The following is a 24242-nucleotide window of genomic DNA, read 5'->3' on the forward strand; positions in this document are numbered from 1 at the left end:
CGAGATTTCTTTTTTTAAGTCAGTCTGGCTATTTCTGAATGGGGCATGCCAATGAAGCTGGAGACCAAATCCACTGCATTTTTGAACCATAGCATCTGAGAGATGGAGGGGGCTGTAGGAGCTGTTCGGTCTGGTCTCCCTCCCAATGCAGGGATTCCTTCCACAGAGCCTCTGATGGTTGTCTAGTTTCTGCTTGGATACCTCGAGTGATGGGGTACTCTCTACCTCGAGGGGCACAGTTTCATTGTTGGATGTTGTTGGATGCCTCTGGCTGCTACCGCAAAGTGCTTTTAGGAAAAGATTGAGTTGATATCTAATCTCTCTGAAATGTTACTCCACTGACCCTGGGGTTTAGGACCATTTTATGCTCTTGAAATTTATATCCACTGCTATTTGCTGGGCTCCTTCTATGTGCTCAGCCCTGCATAAGGAGCTATGGAGGATGAAAGAAAAAACATCATTTCCAAAAGCCAGCTAACACCGATCTGGGGAGATAATGAACATGTGCAGAGTAATGAGATAGGGCATGGCGACAGGAACTTATTAAATTTGACATCGTGTGATACTGCCTGTTTCCTTCCCAAAGTCAGTGGCAATTTTTGCCACCCCCATATTGGTTAATGAGAACTGCATTTTAGCAATGGCTCTGGCTGTGGGCTTGGAATGACCTTGGTTTATTCTTACTTGCTCCAGACTCAGCCAGCCCCTCACTGCATCCTGTGGAGTGATCACTCACAAGCATCTCTCAGTGTCTCTCTCCTCCTGAGAACACTATCATCACTGTCCCCAGTTTGGAGTCCCGGGCTCCCTTGTAGCTTGCCACTATATTGCTCCCTTTGGGCTCTGCGTTCTACTCAGCACTCCCCTTGAGCTAGCTCTAGCCGTACACTTGCACCCACAGGTGACTTCTGCTTCCTCCAGTGCCTCTCCTTCTTTCCACGTGTCCAAGTTCCATTGCGTCTTTGAAGCCAGTGGCAGTTTGCCTTCTCTGTGTTCTCTGCATCTAGGTGTAAACAATTTGCCTGTTTCCCAATGGCTGCAGTTTTCTCTATAGCAAAACTACTGGCCACCCCTTGAACCCTGTCTCTTGGCTTTTAAAACTCACAGCCCCATATGACAGAAAAAAAATAATGGGTTTGGTGTCACAAGACTTGGGTTCAAATCACGACTCTGCCACTTACTAGCTGTGCTCTCAGGCACATCACAGACTCTCACTGGTCCTCAGTATTCGCACTTGCATTGTGGGATGAATTCCACCCACCTCTTTGGGTTGCTGATTAATCAAGACAATGAATGTAGCAAGTCTTTACCAAGTATACACTGCCTTACAGGTAGTGGTTATTATCATTGTCCTGCCTTCTTTTAAAAGAGAAGGAAACTGGGCTTAGGCCCTTTTTATGTCCTTGGAATGTGTATCAGCAAGTATTTTTGGGGCACTGGCTGTTTGTATAGCCTTGTGTGATGACCTTAGGGGGTTAAAAGCAAAGGCATGGTTTCCAGCCAGGGAGCTCACACTCTGGAGAGATAATGAACACATGTGGAGAAATGAGCCTGTGGGATTGGACAGGGTATTATTAAACTTGACATTGTGTGATGCTGCCTGAAAGTAGCATAGGGTTCTGAGAGGGGGTTGCGGACAGCAAGGGTGACTGGGGTGGGCTTCCTGGAAGAGGTATCCTGGAGTCAGAGCATAAAGGGTGGGTGGTAACCTCTGGGAAGGTGGAGAGGAAGTAGGAGGGCAGTTGGCAGGGAGATTTCTCTGAAGAATGCAGCCCACCCTGGCTGCAGTTGGATGAGAGAGAGGGACTCCTCTTCAGTCAGGTGCTGTGCTGGGCGCTTATTTGCATCTCACAACTCTGGATTCAAACCTGGAGAGCTGCTTGTAGACAGTTCCTCATTTGCAGATGAGAAAACTGCAGCTAAGGGAGCTTTAGTGACTTGTCCAAGGCCCCACACCTAAGAGGGGATGGAGTGAAGGTTTTCCATCAGGTGAGCAGCAACTCAGAAAGTCTGTTAGACCCTTGTAAGGGGAAAGGCCAACTCTCAGCCCCTGTCCCCAGTCAGCCTTGAAACCACCTTTGCAAACATTACGACAATGAGAAAAATCTGACATGGGAAAATTATGACAGTGAAAGAAATCTGACTTAACTAACACCATCTTGCTTTTAACCTCCAAGCTGCCCTCGTTCATTCCTGGGCATAGGCTGGGTAAAGTATAGAAGGAATTTAGATTGTAGTTTAACTTTGAAACAAAGATGATAACAGCCTGTTCCTGAAATAAACCTCCTCCTTGCCTGGGAACCAGATCGCCTGTGTAAAACTAACAAATGAGCCGCAAGATTAGAAATTACAGCTCAGAAGTCATGCAGCCAGAGGCCACAAGATTCCTAACCTCCCTACTTGCTCCTATGGATAACTCACTACTGTAAAACCTGAGATTGGTGTTCTAGATATTTTTCAAACCCTGCATTCTAATGAACTAGCTGGCACCACCCAGGTCGGTAAACTGGCTCAACTAGTTCTGTGATCCCACTCAGGAACTGAAGGCAGCAGGAAGAACTTGCTTCAACCCTCTCTGATTTTATCCCGACCCAACCAATCATTGTTCCATACTTCCTGGCTCTCTGCCCCCCAGATTATCCTTAAAAAACCCTAGTTTCTGAATTTTCAGGGAGGCTGATCAAAGTAATAAAACTCCAGTCTCCTGTTTAGCTGGCCCTGTGTTTATTAAATTCTTTCTCTATTGCAATAACACTGTCTCAGTAAATTGGCTGTATTTTGTGCCATGGTCAAGAAAAAGCCATTGGGCCATTGCAGCCTTGTGACTGTATCTGCCTCAGACCCGACTGACCCCAGCAGAGCAGGGAAACTGACCCGTCAGTATCAATCTACAGAGTGACCAGTAACTTAGTGTGTAGCTTGGTATGAGAAGATGGGCCAAGCAGATTCAGGCTCTTGGGAATTGGAATTAAGAAACCCAGGGAGAATAAGGCAGGTAGAATCAGAGACAGATTCTGAAATGATATCTATGGGTAGAGGCAAGGCTGCAGTTGGCCTTTTGCAGGCTAAAGCTGGGAGACCACAGAAATCATAAAGAAGCAGGAAGTGGCTCTCAGGCCTTGAGAAGGCAAGTGGGGAAGCACTGGTGGTGAGAGATCCTGTACAATATGCAGAGAGGCTACAAAGGAGAATGCCCATGCAGCCATGCGAACAGACTGGGTTCTTGGGGTCCCTCCGACCACATCCAGTTATGATCTCCATCCACAAATGAGCTCCCTCCGATTTCCCTCCACCTTTCTTGAGGGGGAATGGTTTATGGTTCCAAGTGCCTAACCATAAACCCTCTCGCCCCTCTGTTCTGTCTCAGGAAGAGGGCTGGAGACACACTTGCTGTTCTTTTGGGAAAAGAGGCATGGTAGTCAAACAATAGGATTGAGGAGCATTTGCAGAGTCAGCTGTCTTCTCCAGCCACAGCACGCATGTTCCACCCTAGCTGAGGTAGAACTGTGGGCTGGCCTGGCTGTGAGCCTTGTGGGACTACAAGAAGCCTCCAGCTTAGGACTCAGAGTCTCAGATGCCCCAGGAGAGAGGAGGAGACTGGAGAGGCCAGCAGGCACAGTGACTTAATCCAAGAAGGTGACTTTAAGGGGTGTGGGGGTAGAAATGAGCCAAAGGGCCCAGCTGGTAGAGAGAAGGTACAGGGCATTGAGGGCCCCTGGGCACAGAGCATCCCAGCTCTGCCTGTCACTCACCTTTGCCAAGGCAGGACCCCACATTTGGTTTTGGTTTCTTATGAAGTGGGAGTGGATCCCAGGGGCTGAGGCTAGCATCCCCTGGCCCAACCAAGAGTATGCGTGGGGAAGTGGGGATCAGAAAGGAGTCAGAGTAGGGATCAGAACAAGTCAGGATGCCATTCTCCTAACCCCAGCAAGTCAATTTAGCCCCCACAGGCTCATCCATTTCCTGTCACACATTTAACACTTACATTAAACACACCTTCCTTCTCTTTCTGCGGAAGTTTGTTAGTGGCAAGAGTGTGGGTTTGAGGCCAGGCCTGTGCTGACTTCCAGCCTGGCCACTTTGTTGCAGGAGGACCTAGGGAAAGTGTTGTCAGTGTCCTTATCTATAAAACAAGATTATCACACATCACTTAGGAGTGTGAGAGGACTAAAGGAGATAATGCACGCCTGGCACACAGTAGAAGCTCAGCCAATGGAAGCTGAGCCAGGAGCAAAGCCACCTCCCTTCCCTCCTTCTTTCTCTAGCTTTAGTCCTGAGTTTGGAAGGGTCTGTTTGAGGAGATGAAGTAGAGCCGCCGTTGGCTTTTACACCATCCTTGATGAGAAGCCAGTGATGAGGAGCTGACTTCACCTGGGAGAGCCCCAGCCAGGGCCCCTCTATCCTTATTATTCTATGCCCCAGGTCATCTGACCACCTGGACCTTCCCACCAAGGTGAAAAAACCTGAGGGATTTTTCACCCAACACCTGTAGAAGGTTTTGTTTGTTTGCTTGTTTAAATTACAGACTTTACAGACAGACTTTACAGTTCTGGAACCATTGACTCAAAAGCGTCCCAGGGGCTGGAAATGAATCGATTCTGCCTTCACCTGCCTCTTCTTCTTCCTTCTCTTCCTCATTTTAAGAGAAAGGCTCTTCATTGGTGGCAGTTCATATAGGTCAGTGACCCGGGCTCCTAGCCTCCCTGTGTAGTGGACTCTGCCTCCAGTGCTTGAGCTGAGAGTTTTCACGTGAGAAGCAGTGGCTGGAAGTTGTACTCCTAGGAGCTATGAGCGGCAGGTAGGCAGAGTGGTAGGTTCATCCTACAGGTCAGAAAGCAGCCTGGGGAGTTCAAAGGGGAGGGGCAGGGTGCTTGCTGGTGCTAACTGGATTTGACATCCTGAGGAAAGTTATATTTTGGATCCAGCATTCTCTGATTTGTCCTCCTCTAGCTTCCCCAAGAGTCATACAAATATTGGGGGATTCACAAGCATTGTCCCCCACTGGTGAACACCAGGAACAAGTGGGCATTGGGGGCTGCAGAGTGTTTCTAGAGAAGGGGCTTAGGGGTGGCCCCTGCCTGCGTGGCACAGTGAGCACACTGTACTCCTAGGTAGATTGGATATTGACTTGGAGAGGTCTTGGAGAAAGGCTGATGAAGGTGATCGACAGCCTAAATCTCCGAAGCCGTCTCCTGATGCAACCTCTGACCGAACAATCTCTGGGTCTTGCTGTTATCAGCTCCATCAGTTTTACTGGGTGAGTAATTCATTTACGTGCTGTTATTGCCAGGGTGTCATCCTTTTCCTAGTTCCTGGTGGAATTGGAGATATGCTATCGGGAGTCCTTTTAGAAAGTGCCTTGTCTCCTATCCCATCTTTATAGCCCTGCATCTCACGTCTCCAGCGACCTTGGCCTGCAGCCTGTTAAGGGGATTGGTGCTGAAGGCTGCTAAGCTCACCTTGAGAGCCCGTGATAGCAAAGGCTGGGGTGATGCTCACAGCCTCCTTTGTTCTTTTATTTGCCCAGCCCTGAGCAAACAAGCCTCAATAAACTAAATGGCATTTGGATATTGAAAATGCAAAGAGAAAGTGTCTGGAAGAACAATAAAGGAGTTAGAGCAGAGGTTGCGTGCAGGAGTAGATTACATTGTCTAATTCCCCTCAAAGGCACCATGGTTTTCCAAACAAGAAGTGTTTATCTGAAGTCTGGGTGAGAGCCCAATCGGAGTTTTGCTCTAACAACATCAACCTTATTTGACTGGATGCTGACTCAGAAGCTGTGATTTTGCAGGCAGGACCTGTGCTCACAGCTTAGCTAGGCCCCAGGAATGATACAAAATGATGCCAGGTCGCAGAAGCCCTTGGCCTCAATGGGGAGGAAAAATGGATAAGAACAAAGCAAGTGGGGGACCATAAAGGCCTGAACTAAGAGGCAATGGCTCTTCCAGGAAGCTTCTGGCCTCTCCTGGAAATCAATTACTTCTTTCTTCCCTGTGAATCCACAGCACTTGGCTAGCGCTTCCATTATTGCACAGAATTAAGTTTCTATCTTTGCATAGTAAATGATTTATATTTTTGTCTCTCTCATTAGACCAGAGGGTCTGCAAACCATGGCCCAAGTAGCTTTTGTAAATAAAGTTTTATTGGAACATGGCCACTCATTTGTTGATATGTTGTCCGTGGCTGCGTTTGTGCTTGAAGGGCCGAGTCGGGTTATTATTGCAACAGAGATGGTCTGCAAAACTGAAGTATTTACCATCTGGTCCTTTACAGAAAAGGTTCGCGGACCTCTGATTAGACCATGGGCTGGTGGAGAGCAGGGACTGGGTCTTACTCATATTTCAATCCCTAGGCACAGTGCTGCGCACAAGATGGACTTCCATAAATGCTTAATTAAGGAAAGAAGTGTCCAAGCTGGAGAGAATGAAGAGCATAAAGGGGAAACAGTTAAATTACGTAAGAGCAAGAGCCAGTTTTCCTAAGACTTTAAAAGCCTTCATTTACATATACAGAGTTGATAAGCTAATTACACAACAATCTTGTCCTAACCGTTAAATCAGCCCCCTAAGGTCTTGTTAGATAACACCTTGTTAACCTAGTTCAAGGAAACCTGCTGTTTCTCGAAAATAATAAAAGCTCAATTTCTGCAATCCAAACTTGACTCCCCCAACCACTCCAATCTCTCTTTAGTCTGAATTAGATATTAAATCGACATTTCCACTGAATTGGAAACGACCATGAAAATAATCAGTATTGCTCTATAAGTATGGCATTTCTCAAACTGTAGAGGCTGGCTGAGTGCAGCCCTATTTTATCCATCCTGCACTGTAGGCCTAGTCCTCAGGGCCCACATGCTTTCCCAGGACCTAAGAAAATGATCGTGACATGGAAATTTAAAAAGTGTTGCCTCCAAAATTAACATTCCTTGCAACCGAGCAAAACCAATATGAAAGAATGTTTAATTACGAGTCTACTAAGCAAATGACATTATACCAGCTCCAACTCAACTCCTACAGTTATTTATAAATTAGATGAAATGCGAGATGTGGGTGCATGTTAAGATGTTAGTTATGATGTAAGAGTGGTGCCTCCAGATGTGAAAATGGATGCAGAGGAGGATGTGCGTTTTGTGGGTCCCAAAGCTCACACAATTTTAGGACCTTTCTTTAAGAAAATGGATGCAGCACTTGAACCGGGGAGGTGGAGGTAGCAGTGAGCTGAAATTGTGCCACTGCACTCCAGTCTGAGCGACAGAGCGAGACTCCCTCTCAAAAAAGAAAAGGAAAGAAAAGAAAATGGATACAGCAATATCTTACTTCTGCAAATTTTAGCCAAGCATATAACCAGGTGAACACTCAGTATGGATACTTCCAGAGCTCTGCAATGACCAGTGCAGGTGAGAGGCTCTGAAGTCCAAGATTCCTCAGCCTGATGGTAAATACTCCCCAGGGTGGATGGGTTGTTACATCAATTATAGTAGAATGAGCTTGGAAAGTGCTGTCACCCCAGGCTTGGAGAGTCACACAATTCCTGTTAACTCTTTAAAGGTTCTGAGAAAGTCCTCCAGTTCAGAACGTTAACTTTATTTGACCCAGAGTTTTCAAAACTTGTTTTTTTTTTCTTTTTCTTTTTCTTTTTTTGCTATAGAGACCCTCTCTGGGTGAACATTTTTGAACATCTCAGAAAGGGCTGGGAAAGGTTGACTTAGTCCCTTCTGCCTTCCGCTGCCCCTGCAATGCTCTTTCATTTTATGAAGAAGGAAACAGCAAGGACTCTGACTTCTCTGTTATCTCAGAAAAGAGCTGAAATTATCCCTCAACCTCAACCTCAGGTTGCAGACATGGCAGGTCAGAGAGGAGCTTTTCTGCAGAGGGTGGTCAGGGAGGAGAGGGGTTAGCTTAGAGGACAGGGCCAGACCTACTCATAAGGGATTTCTAATGTAGCGAAGCACTTCCTCCAGAAAAAAAAAAAAAAAAAAAAAAAAAAAAAAAAAAACCCACACCTTTCTCTTGTTCAGAATTTTAAAAGAGTGGGGCATTTTGCTTCAGATGAGGGCAAAAGTGGCTTGATGTGTGGATTCCTGTGTCTCACTTTCGTTGCTTTCTTCTTTAAGAGTTTAGCCCAAGCCTGGAAACATCATTTTCAGGTCTCTGTGCAAAATGGAAATGCTGGGGCTCCCTGTTCTAGAATTATTCAGAATTTCAAGAGAGCATTCAACCAAGTGGGGGGTGGTGCCCTTTGGAGCTCAGGCCCTGAATAACTAGCCGCATAGGTTGCGTGCCCATGAAGCCAGTCCTAGTTAGTGCGTATTCGTGTTTACTTATTTCAAAGTTCAAAGTTCTGAAGATATTTAGAGTCTGTATGCAAGGCCCAGTGGCGTAAGAGATTTTAACATAATGAGCCAGATCTGGGCACCGCGTGGAGATGCATTTTTACAGGGTGAATCATTAATTGGGCATTCTAAGAGTCACTCAGCCTTTTCAATGATTCATCAGCCATGCTGATGCTGTTGTGTAGTTCATATTATTGTTGTAATTAGCTGACGCTTGTCAAATGTAAACCTGGCTCTAACCTGGGTGTTTTCAAAAACAGCACTAGTTACTGTGTATCCAGGTAGAGGGGGTCAGCATACTATAACTCTCTGTTTTCCTGACTTGTAATAATTAACCCCTTCTCTCAGGGGACTCACTCTCATTGTCTTTCCTGTAAACAGTTGGTAATTGTGAGTGGAGCTATGGAGTGAGAAAGTGGGTACTGCTTTTCCTGTTTCAAGGGCCTGCATGTTCAGAAGCAGCAGTGTGGCATGGGAGATGTTATAGCAGCAGAGTCAGGGGCCAGTTCTTTCACTGCCTGATAACTTGGGCTTTCCAAGGGAAAGGGAGGGAGGTGGTCACTGCGGGTGAGACAAAGAAAGTGCTTGGTAAGGGATTTCTGGGATCCTTGAGCCCAGAGTGGATTAGATGGGATTAGAGACCCACTCTGAGCTGTTTCTACCTGCATCTTAATCCACTCCAGAGCTGAGGCTTCCTGATCCCTCTAACCAGGTGCATGCTCACTGGGCTTCCAGCTTCCAAGCCTTCTACCTGTGGAATGCTTGGTCCAATGTCTGGGGCACCCACTCTTACTCCAAACTCCTCCAGATCTGCAGAGTGGCCCAGCATATTCTCTTCTTGAAAGGAGGTCTTTGCCTAACAGAAGTAAGTCTGTAACCCTAGGCTGATTGGAGAAAGGGGTGTGGTGTTTATGTGACCTGTTTTCTTGCCTCCAGGGCAGGTCAAGTAATCCTTCCTTGACCCTTAAAAACAGCAGTGGTTTTAACAAGTTTTCTCCTTTTTGCTTTTAACTTTTTCTTGGTTCATAGTCTGCATGCTACTGTCTCATGGAGCCAGGAGCAGAGCAGGAGAGGGGGAAAGCTGGGGTCTGATGGGGGCTGGGAACCTTGTGGCCTGTGCCTGAGCTCTGTGGGACCATGTTGGGGCAGGGGATGGGAGTGCCGTAGGCCCGGAAGCAGGTTGGCCGTGGCTCAACACTCACCAAATGCACCCAACCTTGGCTAAGACTTCTCCTTATAGGGGGATCATCAATACCACATCTTCCGGGCCCATTTTCCTTACTTAGCCAGATGTTAGGCCATGCAGATTAGAGAAATATAGTTATCTCTACTTAACACGTCATAAATTACAATCATAAATTACCCCCGTGTTTGTGTGCCCTTGTTCCCAAAGCAAAGGTTCTGAAACAACCTTAGTTGAGATGGACGTTTCCAGTGAGGGTAGGTATATCAGTAGGTTGAGACGAAGCATGCCAATGCAGGTACGATTTACTTATTTGTTTTTAATTGCTGTAGATAAACCCTAATTAATAACTATTTGCTGGAGGTGAATTGGGCCCCCATCCGCTCCACTTTTAAGGCAAGCTTAAACTTCTCCCTGATAACCTGTCACTGGTTTTGCCTTTAAAGACCCAGCCTCATCAGCCCATTTTCTTATTGCCACAAAAAAACCTGTGCAGCCGCTGACCTCCTCTGTGACCTCGGGCAAGTCCTTTCCTTACACTGGGCATTCACTGCCCCATCTATAAGCAGAAGGTAGTAGACCGGCCCATCTCTATGCCGGAGAACTTTGTCTTCAAACCCACAGCCTTCTCTTTGCGCTGAGGGCAGGGCTACTGGTCGATGCAGGAGCAGGAGGCCTTGGAGAGGTCCCTCTGATGAGGAAGCCCATCCGAGCGGCTCTCATAGGCCACACACTTGAAACGAAGTGCGCGTCTCCACTTGAACGGTAAAATCTCGGTGCTGACCCAAGGCTCTGATGGTAGGTTTTCTAGGGAAGGCTGGTGGGTTTCCTCACTGGGAGCAAGGCATCCTCTGCAGTCACATATTGGCAATGACAGCTCATTCTCACTAAGGTCTGTCCTGCTCACATCACAAAAATAACCATAAAAGTCCCTATTATTTACTGAGGGCTTATCATGGGTGAGGTGCCGCACTGAGGGGCAGTCCCTCCAGGGGTATTGTTTCCATTTCACAGGGAGAAGTGTTGTTGAAGTTCAGAGAAGTTAGGTAACCTGCCTGAGGCCTCACAGCACCATGAGTGGCAGAGCTGGGATTCTACCCCAGGCACTTAGCTCTGAAGCCCGAGCTCCTGACCACTTTGCCTGTATCCTTTCATAAATGTAATCTTTAAGCTGCGGCTGTTCCCTGTTAAGCCCCTGTTTAAAGATCTATCAAAATAGATGCCTCCTCTGAGTCGCAGCCTTCTCTGATTCTCCTTATCATCATGAGAGCAGATACCAAGAGGCAGAGATGGCCAAAAGGTTTTAAGTTCCCTCTATTCTCTTGTACAATGCAGTGCCAAGTAATACCCTGGGGTTACTCACACTGCTATGGCCTCTAGTTGAAGATAGGAGTGCTGTGGTTTTTTTCTTGGCAAGAAATTGTGGACCAGGGGTGATATCCAATCACAGTCCTCTGGCCTCATTTGGGACACAGAGGGCAAGTATTTTTTTATCCTTATTATTTTACAAAAATATTAAAAGGCAAGCAACTGGACATGGTGGCTCATGCTGTAATCCCATTGTTTATGGGAGGCTGAGGTGGGAGGACCACTTGAGGCCAGGAATTCGAGATCAGCCTGGACAACACGGTGAGACCCCATCTCTACAAAAAAAAAAAAATAGTCAAGTGTGGTAGTGCACACCTGTAGTCCCAGCTACTTGAGAGACTGAGGCAGGAGGATTGCTTGAACCCAGGAGCTTAAAGCTGCAGTGAGTTATGATCGTCCCACTGCACTCCAGCCTGCGTGACAGAGCAAGATTCCGTTAGACTGGGTAACAGAGTGAGACCCTGTCTCAAAAATAACAGCAAGTAAGCAATCATGATTTTTTGACTTTTCAAGGAATTTGCAAACAACATGTATTCCCTTTGCCCATCTAGCTTTTGGGAAAGGACACCCAAATTCCAACAGTCACCTACCTAGAAAAATAGATAACCACAGCCATGGTCCATTCCATTGCGACTTGGTGATGTCAGAAGGTCTCAGGCTCAGGAGGAGCATCCCCCAGGGCCTCTCAGCAAATATCCCGATTCCTTAAACTGGGACAGCGTTTTCTGTCTGCAGAGTGTGCTCCCACCTTGGAATGGGCTTGTCTGGCCTGACCCTGAATATGCCCAGCAGGGACTGCATCCCTCAGTTCATAGATACAGAGGTTGAAGGTCAGGGAGGTGAAGACAGAAGGGGCAGCCAGTCAGAGCCAGCAGCTGCAGCAGGACCCAGATTTCTTGATTCTGAGTCCAGGATTCTTTCCATTCCACCAGCTCTCTTGTATGGACAGCTCAGGGGTCAGAGAAAGCACCTTTATTTCTGAATTTCCTTCTTCTCTCCTGTAGCCTTATGACCAGTGTTCAGAAGATTTATCTCTTTCTAGCTTGGGACTTGCACCCAGCAAGTTTCCATGCAAGGCAGCTGCCTTTAAGAAGAACAGAAGAGTCCCAGTTGGGCTTATGGGGAATGAAATCAGTCCCAAGCCCCGATCTTTCTGAAAAGTTGTTATTAAATTCTGTGCCTGGCCCTGACCTGGATTTAAAGATTTGCAAGAAGACAAATTCCAAACAGATGCCCATTAGGGCCCTGACAGCCGCAGCTTAAAGATAACATTTACATTCTGCCGGGGTTTGTATCTCTCTGTTCCCCACTCGGCCCCTCTCTTTCCTCCGGTGGGATCAATACCTCGGTTGAGGTTACGTGGAGGTGGCCACATTCTTTTAAGCTGTTTGCTCAGTGCTTGGTTTGCTCTGCTAACATGCTGGGCACTTCTTCCAACAGCCCTGTTTGCCTAGCATTAGGGCTGTTTGTTGAAACACCTAGCCCAATCCGAGGGGGCTCAGCTTTCTAAACAGTTGGTCCCCGAATCTGTCAATCAATAACACCAATTGGGTTCCTGATACGAACAGCAAGTGTGGCCAAGTCCAATATTTGCCCAAACACTGCCTCCTCACCCTGCACCTGACTGTCCCCCAGCTTGACTAAAAGGACGATCACCAGGCGCATGGGCTGCTGGGAAGATACAATGTTGGCAAACAGGGAGCTGGTTCCAGGAAAGAAGGGCACATGAGCAAACATGATGGCCCCTTTATGAGAGGTAATTTACTGAAATGCACAGCGATTACCTGCTCATCCAGCCCTGATGTAATTAAAAATGGCAGGCTAGGGGCTCTGTTTCCCCCGGCTCTGGCAGAGAAACCTGGGTTTCGACTTGTGAAGCTTGAGGTTGGATGTGGGAATTGGCTTGGAGTCATAGGCGATGAGAGGGACATTAGGATATTATCAAGCCCGTGAACTCAACTCCTGAGAAGGACACAGCAGAGCGAGAGAAAGGGTACCTTCAAAAGAGGCTGATGTTCAGTGGGTACGGGCTTTTCTTTTGGGATGAGGAAAAAAATGTTTTAGAACTTGTGAGAGGTGTTGATTGTGCAGCATCGTGAATGGACTAAATGCCAAAGAATCGTTCACTTTAAAATGGTTAATTTTATGTTGTGTGAATTTCATCGGAAAAAAAATAAAAAGGGTGAATCCCAATGAACCCGGGTCGTTTACATTTCAGAAGCTCTAATGCCTAACTCAGGGTTTGGCTCAGAGTAAATGCTTAATAAATGTTTATTGAAAGAACAACCTAACATTTGCACAGTCAACAAAGCTCTTTGTTATACATTAGCTCATTTCATTTTTAAAGAACCCTCTGAGGTGGGCAGGGGTAAGCATTCTTGTGTTGTAAAGGGGAAACTAAGGCTTTGAGAGGAGTGTGGCTTGCACAATATCACGTAGCTAGTGGCAGCAGTGCCAGAATTCAAACCCAAAAGTCTCTGGCTCCAAAGTCTGTGCTTGTAAAGCAATACTATTTTGTCTACCTCATGGCTTTCAGGATGGGAAAGAAAGCAATAGGGTTTTAAAATATGTTCTCCCCCCTTCTTTTTTTTAGGGTATTTATTACTAAAAGTGTTTTAAAACTGGACCACTGAGTAAAGTCACTCCATCTCCTACTGTTCCTAGCACAGTGCTTGATAAATATTTGCTGGCTCATTCAGCTGCAGCTGCAGAGACCTACCTGTGTTTGCTGTGGCGACTGTCCGGGCCAAAGCTCAGGCAGCTGGAAGTATCAGTGAAGCCAGAAGATTCTAGCTGTTCAGGGTCTGTGAGGAGGAGTCAAGGTCTGGGGTTTGTGTCCTCTGCATAGCAATGGCACTGCAATGGGGGAGCCTGGTGCTGGGCTGGGCCGTCTCGCCACTGTCACCTGCCTGTTGAGGGGTGACGGTGGTTGTTGAGAGGCTGGATCAGACCCCAGAGGTGACATGGATGTGACATATTTGTTGGACTTACACAGCCTTGCATTTTATTTTCATCTCTGTTCCTTCCTCCCATGAGATCTTGGGTGGTGTTTATCAACCCTGAGTAATCGTTTCTTCATCTGCAAGGTGGAATAAAAAGGCCTACCTCATTGGGCTCATGTGGGTGAGGAGAACTGAAGAGTCTGAGAGCGCGGCACGAGCCAGAGGCTACGGAAAACACTGCCCTCCTACACCCCACCTTGGAGAGACCCAGAAAAGAACAAGCTTCATTTGTAAAAAAGGAAAACAGCTTAGGCAATGGGGGTGGCTTAAAGTGAGTACCCTCAAGGGGCTCGATCAGACCTCTGGCCAGAGAGCCTTTTGGGAATGGGGTGAGGGTTGGTTGTTGCAGGGTAAAGGAAGTTGGTGTCTTTGGGAGGGGCGCTTGGCTGTGAGGTGACCTCTAGTTGTATTTGGCATAAGGGGAGAGGAGGGAACAGGGATTAGTAAGGAAGAGGGCTAGGAGACTGCCAAAGGTCTCCCTGTTTTGCCAGGGTTCTGGCTGGTGGGAAGCTGGGCCAGGGAGGTAGGGACAGGAGTAATCACCCTCTATGACTGCAGGGCACTCTACAGTGTGCAGATGCCTTCCACTTCTTCCATCTGCCCTGTCTCTCCAAGAACCCCTATGGCCCCGGGCTCAGAACAGAGCTGAGTGCAGAAATGAAAATCTATGGCTCTGTGTTCCAAAACGATGAAGAATTTCAAGATGGTGGCAGTGGTAAAATCCTTCTCCAGGAAAAATCTGTCCTTGGCCCAATGTGTAAACACTTGCTGAGGTACTGTGGAGCTTCATAATGCTGATGATATTGATGATGATGATAAGTATATAAGCTTCACGTTAGGACAGTTTTTGTTTTTGTTTTTTTGAGACAGAGTCTCACTCTGTCACCCAAGCTGGAGTGCAGTGGCACCATCATGGCTCACGGCAGCCTCGACCTCCCAGGCTTAAGTGATCCTCTCACCTCAGTCTACCGAGTAGCTGGGACTACAGGTGTGTGCCGCCATACTTGGCTAATTTTTGTATTTTTTTATAGAGGCAGGGTTTCACCATGTTGCCCAGGCTGGTCTCAAACTCCTGGGCTCAAGCAATTCACTGCCTCCGGAAGTGCTGGGATTACAGGTGTAAGCTACCATTCCTGGCCTTAGGACAATTTTATTTATCTAATTTAATTTAATTTTTTTTTTTTAGATTTTTAAAAATTTTTATTTATTTATTTTTTTAATTATACTTTAAGTTCTAGGGTACATGTGCACAACGTGCAGGTTTGTTACTTATGTATTCATGTGCCATGTTGGTGTGCTGCACCCATTAACTCGTCATTTACATTAGGTATATCTCCTAATGCTATCCCTCCCCGCTACCCCCACCCCATGACAGGCCCTGGTGTGTGATGTTCCCCACCCTGTGTCCAAGTGTTCTCATTGTTCAATTCCCACCTATGAGTGAGAACATGCGGTGTTTGGTTTTCTGCTTAGGACAATTTTAATACTTATCCTTTAATAAACACTTTATTGCACATGGAAGTTACTTTGGGGGAACTCCTAGTTGTAGAGTTGGCTCTTGAAACAAGACTCACTCATAGGCATTTATTTCTAGAATAACATTGTCAGGGTACAGAATTGTATCCTTTAGATGGGACACAAAACCTAAAATGACATCCTTTTCAGGTATAATTTGTGTCTGGTATCTGGTATCAAATATTCTTGCATTTAAAAAGTAGATTCAAAATGAACAATGATAGCACAGTGATTGTGAAGATGAAACAAAGTAACTTGAGTTGCCTGACTTGATCATTCTAGGTGGCCGGTGGAGTTATTTCTGTTTAAAATTTAAAACAATGAAACAGAGTGTGAAATGTGAGGTATAATATTTGTGTTTAGTAAGTGTATATTTTAGTTCATGCTTGAAATATTTTACTGAATTTCAATAATGTTTTTAAATTGAAACTTACTTTGTAATTATTTTGAAATGGCAGAACAAAATACAGACCATAGATTTATCAATGTTGTACCGTTTGCTAACATTTTGCACTTATTAAAATCCTCTCATTGGTCTCTGAATAATTATTTACATAAATTATTATATTAGAATGTCACCAAAGGATCAAAGTCAAACTGATAGGTATATTTAAACGTAAGTAAGTAAATAATTGTGCATTGTTGTCCTGTAGGAACTTGGAATAACTTGCAGTGTCTTGCAGTATTGTGAAACCAGCAACTTGTTCACAGTTCTTTTGAATTTCCTGGGAAATTTGAAGTGGAGTACCTGTACCAACATGAAATGACACGAATTTAAGTGAAGCTCAACAATGAAAAGCAAAAAGAACCAAAGAGGAAGCAACTGAAACAACATCTGGATGTATTTAAAAATATACAAGGCCTCCAAAATCAGGTGTCATTAATGAAAATTCTGAAGAAATGCCACCGGACATAGCCAACGCACCTATGCTGTTGTTATTCATTTCCTGCTTTTCACAGAAAACAATTTTGTTGCATGGAAGATTGGTGAGTTAAAAAAAGACCTGCCCTGGGTGTCAAGCACAGTAGTTACACCGCTGGTTCCGCTCCCTCTGCTTGGGATACATGGGCAGGGCGCCCTGGTGGTAGGGCCTTGGTCACCAGCAAAGTCAGTTCCCATGGGATCCTCTTTCTGAGCTGATGCCCACTCCCCTGAAGAAGGGGCTTCTATTCAGGCCTCTTGTTGCAAGGAGCAGAAACCCACTTAGGCTGGCTCAAGTCTGCTGTGTTCAGCTGTTCAGCATCCTGTTTCACAGACGTGTCCCAGCCTCTCTTGGGGTATGACACGAGGCTGGCAGGGGAGACCCAGGGAATGTCACCAGTCCTTGGGGTTGCCTCAGCTCAAAACAGTCCTTCCTTTTAGCCTTTTTTTTTTTTTTTTTTTTTTTTTGAGATTGGGTCTTGCTCTGTCGCTCAGGCTGGAGTGCAGTGATGTGATCTCGGCTCACTGCAACCTCCACCTCCTAGGCTCAAGCAATCCTCCCACCTCAGACTCCTGAGTAGCTGGGACTACAGGCACGTGCCACCATGCCTGGCTAAGTTTTAAATTTTTTTTGTAGAGACAGGATTTTGCCATGTTGCCTGGGCTGGTCTCAAACTCCTGAGCTCAAGTGATCCACCTGACTCAGTCTCCCAAGGTGCTGGGATTATGGGCGTGAGCCACCCTGCCCGGCCTCCTTCCTTCCACTTTTAGGTAGCTGTGTTCAGAGTACGTCATCCAGCAGAGGCAAACAGGTACAAAGTTTCTTCCAAGGCCCTGTGGGAAATTTTTATTAATTCAGTTGACAAATATGTGTTAAGTGCCTTCTTTAAGGACAGACAATGTCAGACCTGACTCAGAGGCTGTCTTCCTTGGGGAGCTATGGCAAACATGAGCATGACCAGAATTCAAGGAAGGGCAGGACGGGGGCTCTAAGAGAGAGGGAGGTGAGTTGTTAGGGGCATGTGAAGAAGGGTGAGAGAACTTCGCCCCAGGGGTCTCCAGGAAGGGCTGGGGGCCTTTGTGGAAACTGAGATGTGCCAGGAGAGAACATCTTCTAAAGAACGGCATGCTTGGCTGGGCACAGTGGCTTACACTTGTAATCCCAGTGTGTCCGGAATTGGTGGGTTCTCGGTCTCACTGACTTCAAGAATGAAGCTGCGGACCCTCGTGGTGAGTGTTACAGCTCTTAAGGTGGCATGTCTGGAGTTTGTTCGTTCTTCCTGGTGGGCTCGTGGTCTCGCTGGCTTCAGGAGTGAAGCTGCAGACTTTCGTGGTGAGTGTTACAGCTCATAAAAGCAGTGTGGACCCAAAGAGTGAGCAGCAGCAAGATTTATTGCAAAGAGCTAAAGAACAAAGCTTCCACAGTGTGTAAGGGGACCCGAGTGGGTTGCCACTGCTGGCTCGGGCAGCCTGCTTTTATTCTCTTATTTGGCCCCACCCACATCCCGCTGATTGGTAGAGCCGAGTGGTCTGTTTGGACAGGGCGCTGATTGGTGCGTTTACAATCCCTGAGCTAGACATAAAGGTTCTCCACATCCCCATCAGATTAGTTAGATACAGAGTAGGGACATAAAGGTTCTCCAAGGCCCCACCAGAGCAGCTAGATACAGAGTGTCGATTGGTGCATTGACAAACCCTGAGCTAGACACAGGGTGCTGATTGGTGTTTACAAACCTTGAGCTAGATACAGAGTGCCGATTGGTGTATTTACAATCCCTGAGCTAGACATAAAGGTTCTCCACTGCCCCACCAGACTCAGGAGCCCAGCTGGCTTCACCCAGTGGATCCCACACCAGGGCTGCAGGTGGAGCTGCCTGCCAGTCCCACGCAGTGCGCTCGCACTCCTCAGCCCTTGGGTGATCGATGGGACTGGGCGCTGTGGAGCAGGGGGCGGCACTCGTCGGGGAGGCTCCGGCCGCACAGGAGCCCATGGAGCGGGTGGGAGGCTCAGGCATGGCGGGCTTCAGGTCCCCAGCCCTGCCCCGCGCGAAGGCACCTAAGGCCCGGTGAGAAATCCAGCACAGCACCTGTGGGCTGGCACTGCTGGGGGACCCAGTACACCCTCTGCAGCCACTGGCCCGTGTGCTAAGTCCTTCATTGCCTGGGGCCAGCAGGGCCAGCTGGCTGCTCCGAGTGCGGGGCCGCCAAGCCCACGCCCACCCGGAACTCCAGCTGGCCCACAAGCGCCCTGCGCAGCCCCGGTTCCCGCTCGTGCCTCTCCCTCCACACCTCCCTGCAAGCTGAGGGAGCCGGCTCTGGCCTTGGCCAGCCCAGAAAGGGGCTCCCACAGTGCAGCGGTGGGCTGAAGTGCTCCTCAAGTGCCGCCAAAGTGGGAGCCCAGGCAGAGGAGGTGCCGAGAGCAAGCGAGGGCTCTGAGGACTGCCAGCACACTGTCACCTCTCACCAGCACTTTGGGAGGCCGAGGCAGGTGGATGACTTGAGGCCAGGAGTTGGATAGCAGCCTGGCCAATGTAGGGAAACCCCGACTCTACTAAAAATACAAAATTCAGCTGGGCGTGGTGGCACACACCTGTAGTCCCAGCTACTTGGGAGGCTGAGGCAGCAGAATCGTTTGAATCCGGGAGGCGGAGGTTGCAGTGAGCTGAGATCGCACCACTACCCTCCAGCCTGGGCGACAGAGCAAGATCCTGTCTCGAAAAAATAAGACTGGCATGCTGTGTTTATTTATACCAGCTCTGTGACTTTGAGCAAGTCCCCCGTCTTCTGGGACACAGCTCCCTTCTCTGATGAAGCGGGGTGGGAGGGCCAATGGTCTGACATTGACATTATGGGCTGAATGTAATGAGGATAAAGTCAGGCAATCACAGAGCGCCAGCCCCCATCCAGAGTTAAGTGCTTAATAAACGGTGACTGATGGCAGGTTCTCAGGGTGTCCCAGGAATTTCCCCTTCGCTGGTGGTTCTCTACCCTGAGGCAGAGTAGAATCAAGGGCTTAACTCAGACCTTCACTCAGAAAAGGCCTTTCTGCAGGTGCTGGGCTAATTCTGGGATGTGGTTCTCTGATGAGTGAACCCAGTCCACACTTGGAATTCCCAGAGGAACAAATACTGTGGCCCTTGCACAACCTTCCTCAAATATACACTGTCTCAGTGGAGCTTTTGAGAGAAGCTGGATAGCTCTTGTAAAATATAAACCGTCATTTTTGTTGCTAATAATAATAATGACAGTAATTCCTAGGCTCCTGCCTTGGAATCATAGCCTATCTGGAGGCAAATTTCATCATCACCCAAGGACTGGCCCAGCACCAGGAATAATAATTTCAGCATTCCTTATGCCTCAGAGGTTCACTAGGTCTGTGTGCGTGCCTTTCTGACTCACCTCTAGATATGGTGGTCCCTGTGCTGCAGGAGAGCTTTTGCTCTTTCACTGCCATTCATGACTTTCGTGTCTCTCAGGTACTTGAGCTGTATACCTAATTTAATCCTATAGCAACCTTGTGAGGGAAGTTATCTTAGGGATGACTGGGATTTGAACCCAGTTCTCTCTGTGTTCAGAGCCCAAGCTCCTAAGCACAGCCTCTGTGCTGTTTGATGGAAACAATTCTAGCTCTGGGAGGTGCAGGCCAAGATGTGCACCCTGAAACAGGTTTCTCTGAAAGGAAAGAACATAAAATAAGGGCCTTGACCTAACTCAATGAAATGTCTTATGCTCAATTACCACTGGGTGAGAATCTGTTAAAATCTGGTCAGTCCTGTGCTGAACTTGCCTGGAGCACTTTCCGGGTAGAGAGAAACTGGTGAATGAAGAAAATGCATCATGATGATTGCAGGGGAAACACTTAATCTATGGAAGATAATACCTTGTTTTGAGGCATTTGCAAATACTTTCCGAGACACCCTGTTCCATGCCAATAATGGATGGACTAACCTCAAATTGTTCTTATTTGTTCATTAATGCAAGTCCCCGAAGGGCTCGCTATGCAACACTTTATTAGCCTGGACCGAGTAATATATTTTAAAGCAATAAAACTACATTATTTTTAAATTATTTTTTAATGTGGACTTTCCAGCCATTGACTGCCCTCTCTGATAGGTCTGAATTAGTGAGTTTTAATTGCGTGTAAAAGAGCAATGAAATCATCATTATGAAAATGATGGGGTGCCTCCTTCATGGCAGGCACTGTGCTGGGCCTTATCCCACTCAGCCTCACTACACCCGCCATGTGGGCACCCCATGCCTTCACTGCACAGACAGAACTCACGTTCTGAGGGGTTCAACTCCTTGCTAATGAATGGGGGAGGCGGGACTTAAGCCCAGGTGTGTCAACCTCTGTTGGGGCTCAGAAAATGATACTCCCCAATATGGTGCTTTGACATGCTGGACTAAAGAAGAAGCCTCAAGGTCTCTTGACCTTCCCTACCCCTCCTACCTTCCTGTTTCTCAATCCCTTGTCTCTCCCAAAACACAGGACAAGGCTGTTCTCTGAAGTTCCCTCACCCACCTAGAAACCAGATGGCCGAAGAGGAACACAATTGCCTTCCATCCCCTCCCTGAAATTTCATTATCTAGAGGATTAAAACCCATATCACAGAGGAAGAGATTGAAAATTAAACATCACACCTACAACCCATACTTCGGAGCACTGACCCAAATTGTCTGTTTTTAGGTCCCATTCCATTTCCAAAGATAATTATTTACTAACCATTGTCTGGAGCATTGGGCCCATTCATTCCTCTTAAAAATCATTTGCTGGGCCAGGAGCGGTGGCTTACGCCTGTAATCCCAGCACTGGGAGGCCGAAGCGGGAGGATCACGAGGTCAAGAGATCGAGACCATCCTGGCCAACATGGTGAAACCCTGTCTCTACTAAAAATACAAAAATTAGCTGGGTGTAGTGGCACATGCCTGTAGTCTCAGCTACTCGGGAGACTGAGGCAGGAGAATTGCTTGAACCCAGGAGGTGGAGGTTGCAGTGAGCCGAGATCATGCCACTGCACTCCAGCCTGACGAAAGAGTGAGATTCCGTCTCAAAAAAAAAAAAATTATTTTCTACCCCTCAAAACAGCCACTTTCTCCTCCATCTCCTTTTCCCTGATGAAGAAAGGCGTATGAGCATCTGGACCTCATTGGGTTTAGGTCATCATGTTCTTGCAATTCCTGTGTGCTTATGCACATTAAATAAATTTGTATGCCTTTTCCTCTTATTAATCTGCCTATTGTAAATTCATTTTCAGTGAACTTCAAAGGGCAGAGGGGAAACTCTCCCTTGGCCTCTACCCCTCCAAGGCCCCGCTTTTTCGTCAACACTCCTTGGACACAGCAGCAGTATGAACATAATATGGTCCTGAATGCGGCTGAGTCTTTGGGTGCAGAAGACCTGGGTTAATAAAAATAGGAAGGTAAGAGAAGAAAAGAAAAATCAAGACACATCATAGGACTAAATTCCTATTATTTATCCACTCAGGATTGACCACCCCTTTGGGCCAGATAGTTGTACCCCCATGTACCAGGTGGGCACATGAAGACACAAGAAGTGCTGTGATGGCTCATTTTGCATGTCACCTTGCGTGGAGTATGCCAACTCATTGTTTGGTCAAACACTAGTCTGGACATGGTGGTAAAGGTATTTTTTAGATGAGATTAACGCTTAAATCAGTAAAGCAGGTTACCCACCATACTATGGGTGGGCCCTGTCCAATCAGTTGAAGGCATTAAGAACAAAGATTGAGGTTTCCTAAAGAAGGTGGAATTCTCCTTGAGACTACAACATAGAAACCCTATCTGAGTTTCCAGCCTGCTGCCCTGTGGAATTCGAACTCAGGACTCCAGTCTATGACATTAACCCTCACTTAACTTTTCAGCCTGCCAGCCTGCCCTATGGATTTCGGACTTGCCAGCCACACAATTCCTTAAAATAAATTTCTCTGTCTCTGTCTGTTTCTCTCTGTCTATATACACACCTGCATGCATATATACATATATATATGTATGCATCTATATATTTATATCTAATCTCATATTGCTTATTGGTTCTGTTTCTCTGTAGAACTCTGCCTAATACAGCTGAAGATGTATTCTCTTTAGAAAGCTTGCAATTACTGGGGAACAATCAGTACAGAAGTCGACAATTACAGAAAAGGGACTAGGGTAATATGGTGGCCAATGTCCTTGTGAGTAGTGGTGACAGAGGGCAACAAGTTAGAGACTGCCAAGGGAAAGTCAAGAGCAAGGGAAGCAGAGATGAAGTAGGTTCAGCCAGGCCCCACCACCTACCCAGACTAAACCTGGAGAGTCTCTTTTCCCTTTAGTCTTTTAAAAATATTTTATTTCTGTACTTCAATGGATGCAAGCCCCTAAGTCCTGAAGGATCTGTTGTTTGTTGTGTTACTCCAAGCAAGTATTAGCCTAGAAGGGACCTCACCTCCCAACAATGAAATGCAACTCTTACATTTTACAGATTGGGAAACCAAGTCTCTGAGAGCTTTCTATTAAAGTGACAAAGGTACTGGATCATGGTAAGCAGGAATATGTACCCAAAGGAGTAATAGCAGCTGTTCATACGCATTTTATTCTAATGCGCCTTCCTGTGATCATGTTAAATGAATTCCCGGATTTTTACCAAACTTGACTCTTTTGAGAAAGAACCAAAGGAGCTAAACCAAACAACTCTTGGGGACGGATCTGCAAATGTCACTCCTGAGCTATGGGGGCTCCAGGTCCACCTCACATTGCCCCCTGCAGTCACCCTCATCCAGCCCTAGCCCCCAGGCAGATTGTCCCTGCAGACTGGCAAAGTCATTTCCAGGTGTGGTCTCAGAGAACCTCTCTCTGGAATGGTAGAAGGGTTTGTAGCCATAAGAGCTGATATCAAGGGGGCTTCTAGAAATCTAGAAAATTTAATTCCCCAGAATGTGCCTGAGAGTTAGTTTCTCCTCTAGAGTCCTTTTCTTAGGAAGCACCGGAGTCCATGCTTGTTCTTATATTTTTATCCAAATATCACCTCTATTAAGGCATCAAAGTCCCGTGAGAAACACCAGCTCATGCCCTCTTGTCCTCCCCGACTCCTACTGGATAGTAGGGACAGAAACGTGGAGATTATTCCGCATTTTATAGAAAGAGAAACCAAGGTGCAGAGGAGGGTGGAACTAGCTTCTGATCCTAGGCTACACCCCTGGCAAACTGGGAAAGGTGTGTCAGGAGGAGTTGCCACAGGCATTGGCCCCAGGAAAGCCCTGCTTTGTCACTTCGAGAGGACAGGGCACCACCTAGGCTGGCCTTGCCTATTAGAACCAGCTCGGCTGCTCCAAAGACACCCAGGCCAGTGAGGGGTCCACATGTGGACAAGCTTTAAAATCATAATTCTTCCCTCTGACAGTTCCCTGAGGTCCAAGACAACCTGTTTGGTAGTGATGCTCTGTGACCCTCTGGCTCCCTATCCCAGGGACGTGGGAAAGAGCTGCACCCTAAGTCTGTTCTTACTGTGGGCGATAAGGATTGCAGCCATTAGTCAGAGTGGGTGGGAGAGACATCATCTGCTAAAGTAGGAAGGGCATGTGGTCTGAATACCTGAAATTTAATCCCAATCTTTTTTTTTTTTTTTTTTTTTTTTTTTGAGATGGAGTCTTGCTCTGTGGCCCAGGCTGGAGTGCAGTGGCAGAATCTTGGCTCACTGCAATCTCCGCCTCCTGGGTTCAAGTGATTCTCCTGCCTCAGCCTCCCAAGTAGCTGGGATTACAGGCATACACCACCATGCCCAGCTAATTTTTGTATTTTTAGCAGGGACAGGGTTTCACCATGTTGGCCAGGCTGGTCTTGAACTCCTGACCTCAGGTGATCTGCCTGCCTCGGCGTCCCAAAGTGCTGGGATTACAGGTGTGAGCCACCATGCCTGGCCATTTC

At 47.0% G+C, this 24242-nt stretch overlaps 1 long non-coding RNA gene across 1 annotated transcript in view; it reads left to right on the forward strand.

Annotated features, from left to right (window-relative positions):
• The window catches only part of LOC101151643 (uncharacterized), a 106484-nt gene extending 84202 nt beyond the window's left edge, over positions 1-22282 (forward strand). The window contains exons 3-4 of the long non-coding RNA XR_008671769.2: positions 16054-16387; positions 21578-22282. This is a non-coding gene — a long non-coding RNA (uncharacterized lncRNA). The remainder of the gene's footprint in view (positions 1-16053; positions 16388-21577) is intronic.
• The last annotated feature ends 1960 nt before the right edge of the window (positions 22283-24242 follow it).

Source organism: Gorilla gorilla, chromosome 16 (genome assembly GCF_029281585.2).
Source record: "Gorilla gorilla gorilla isolate KB3781 chromosome 16, NHGRI_mGorGor1-v2.1_pri, whole genome shotgun sequence".
Taxonomy (NCBI): domain Eukaryota; kingdom Metazoa; phylum Chordata; class Mammalia; order Primates; family Hominidae; genus Gorilla; species Gorilla gorilla.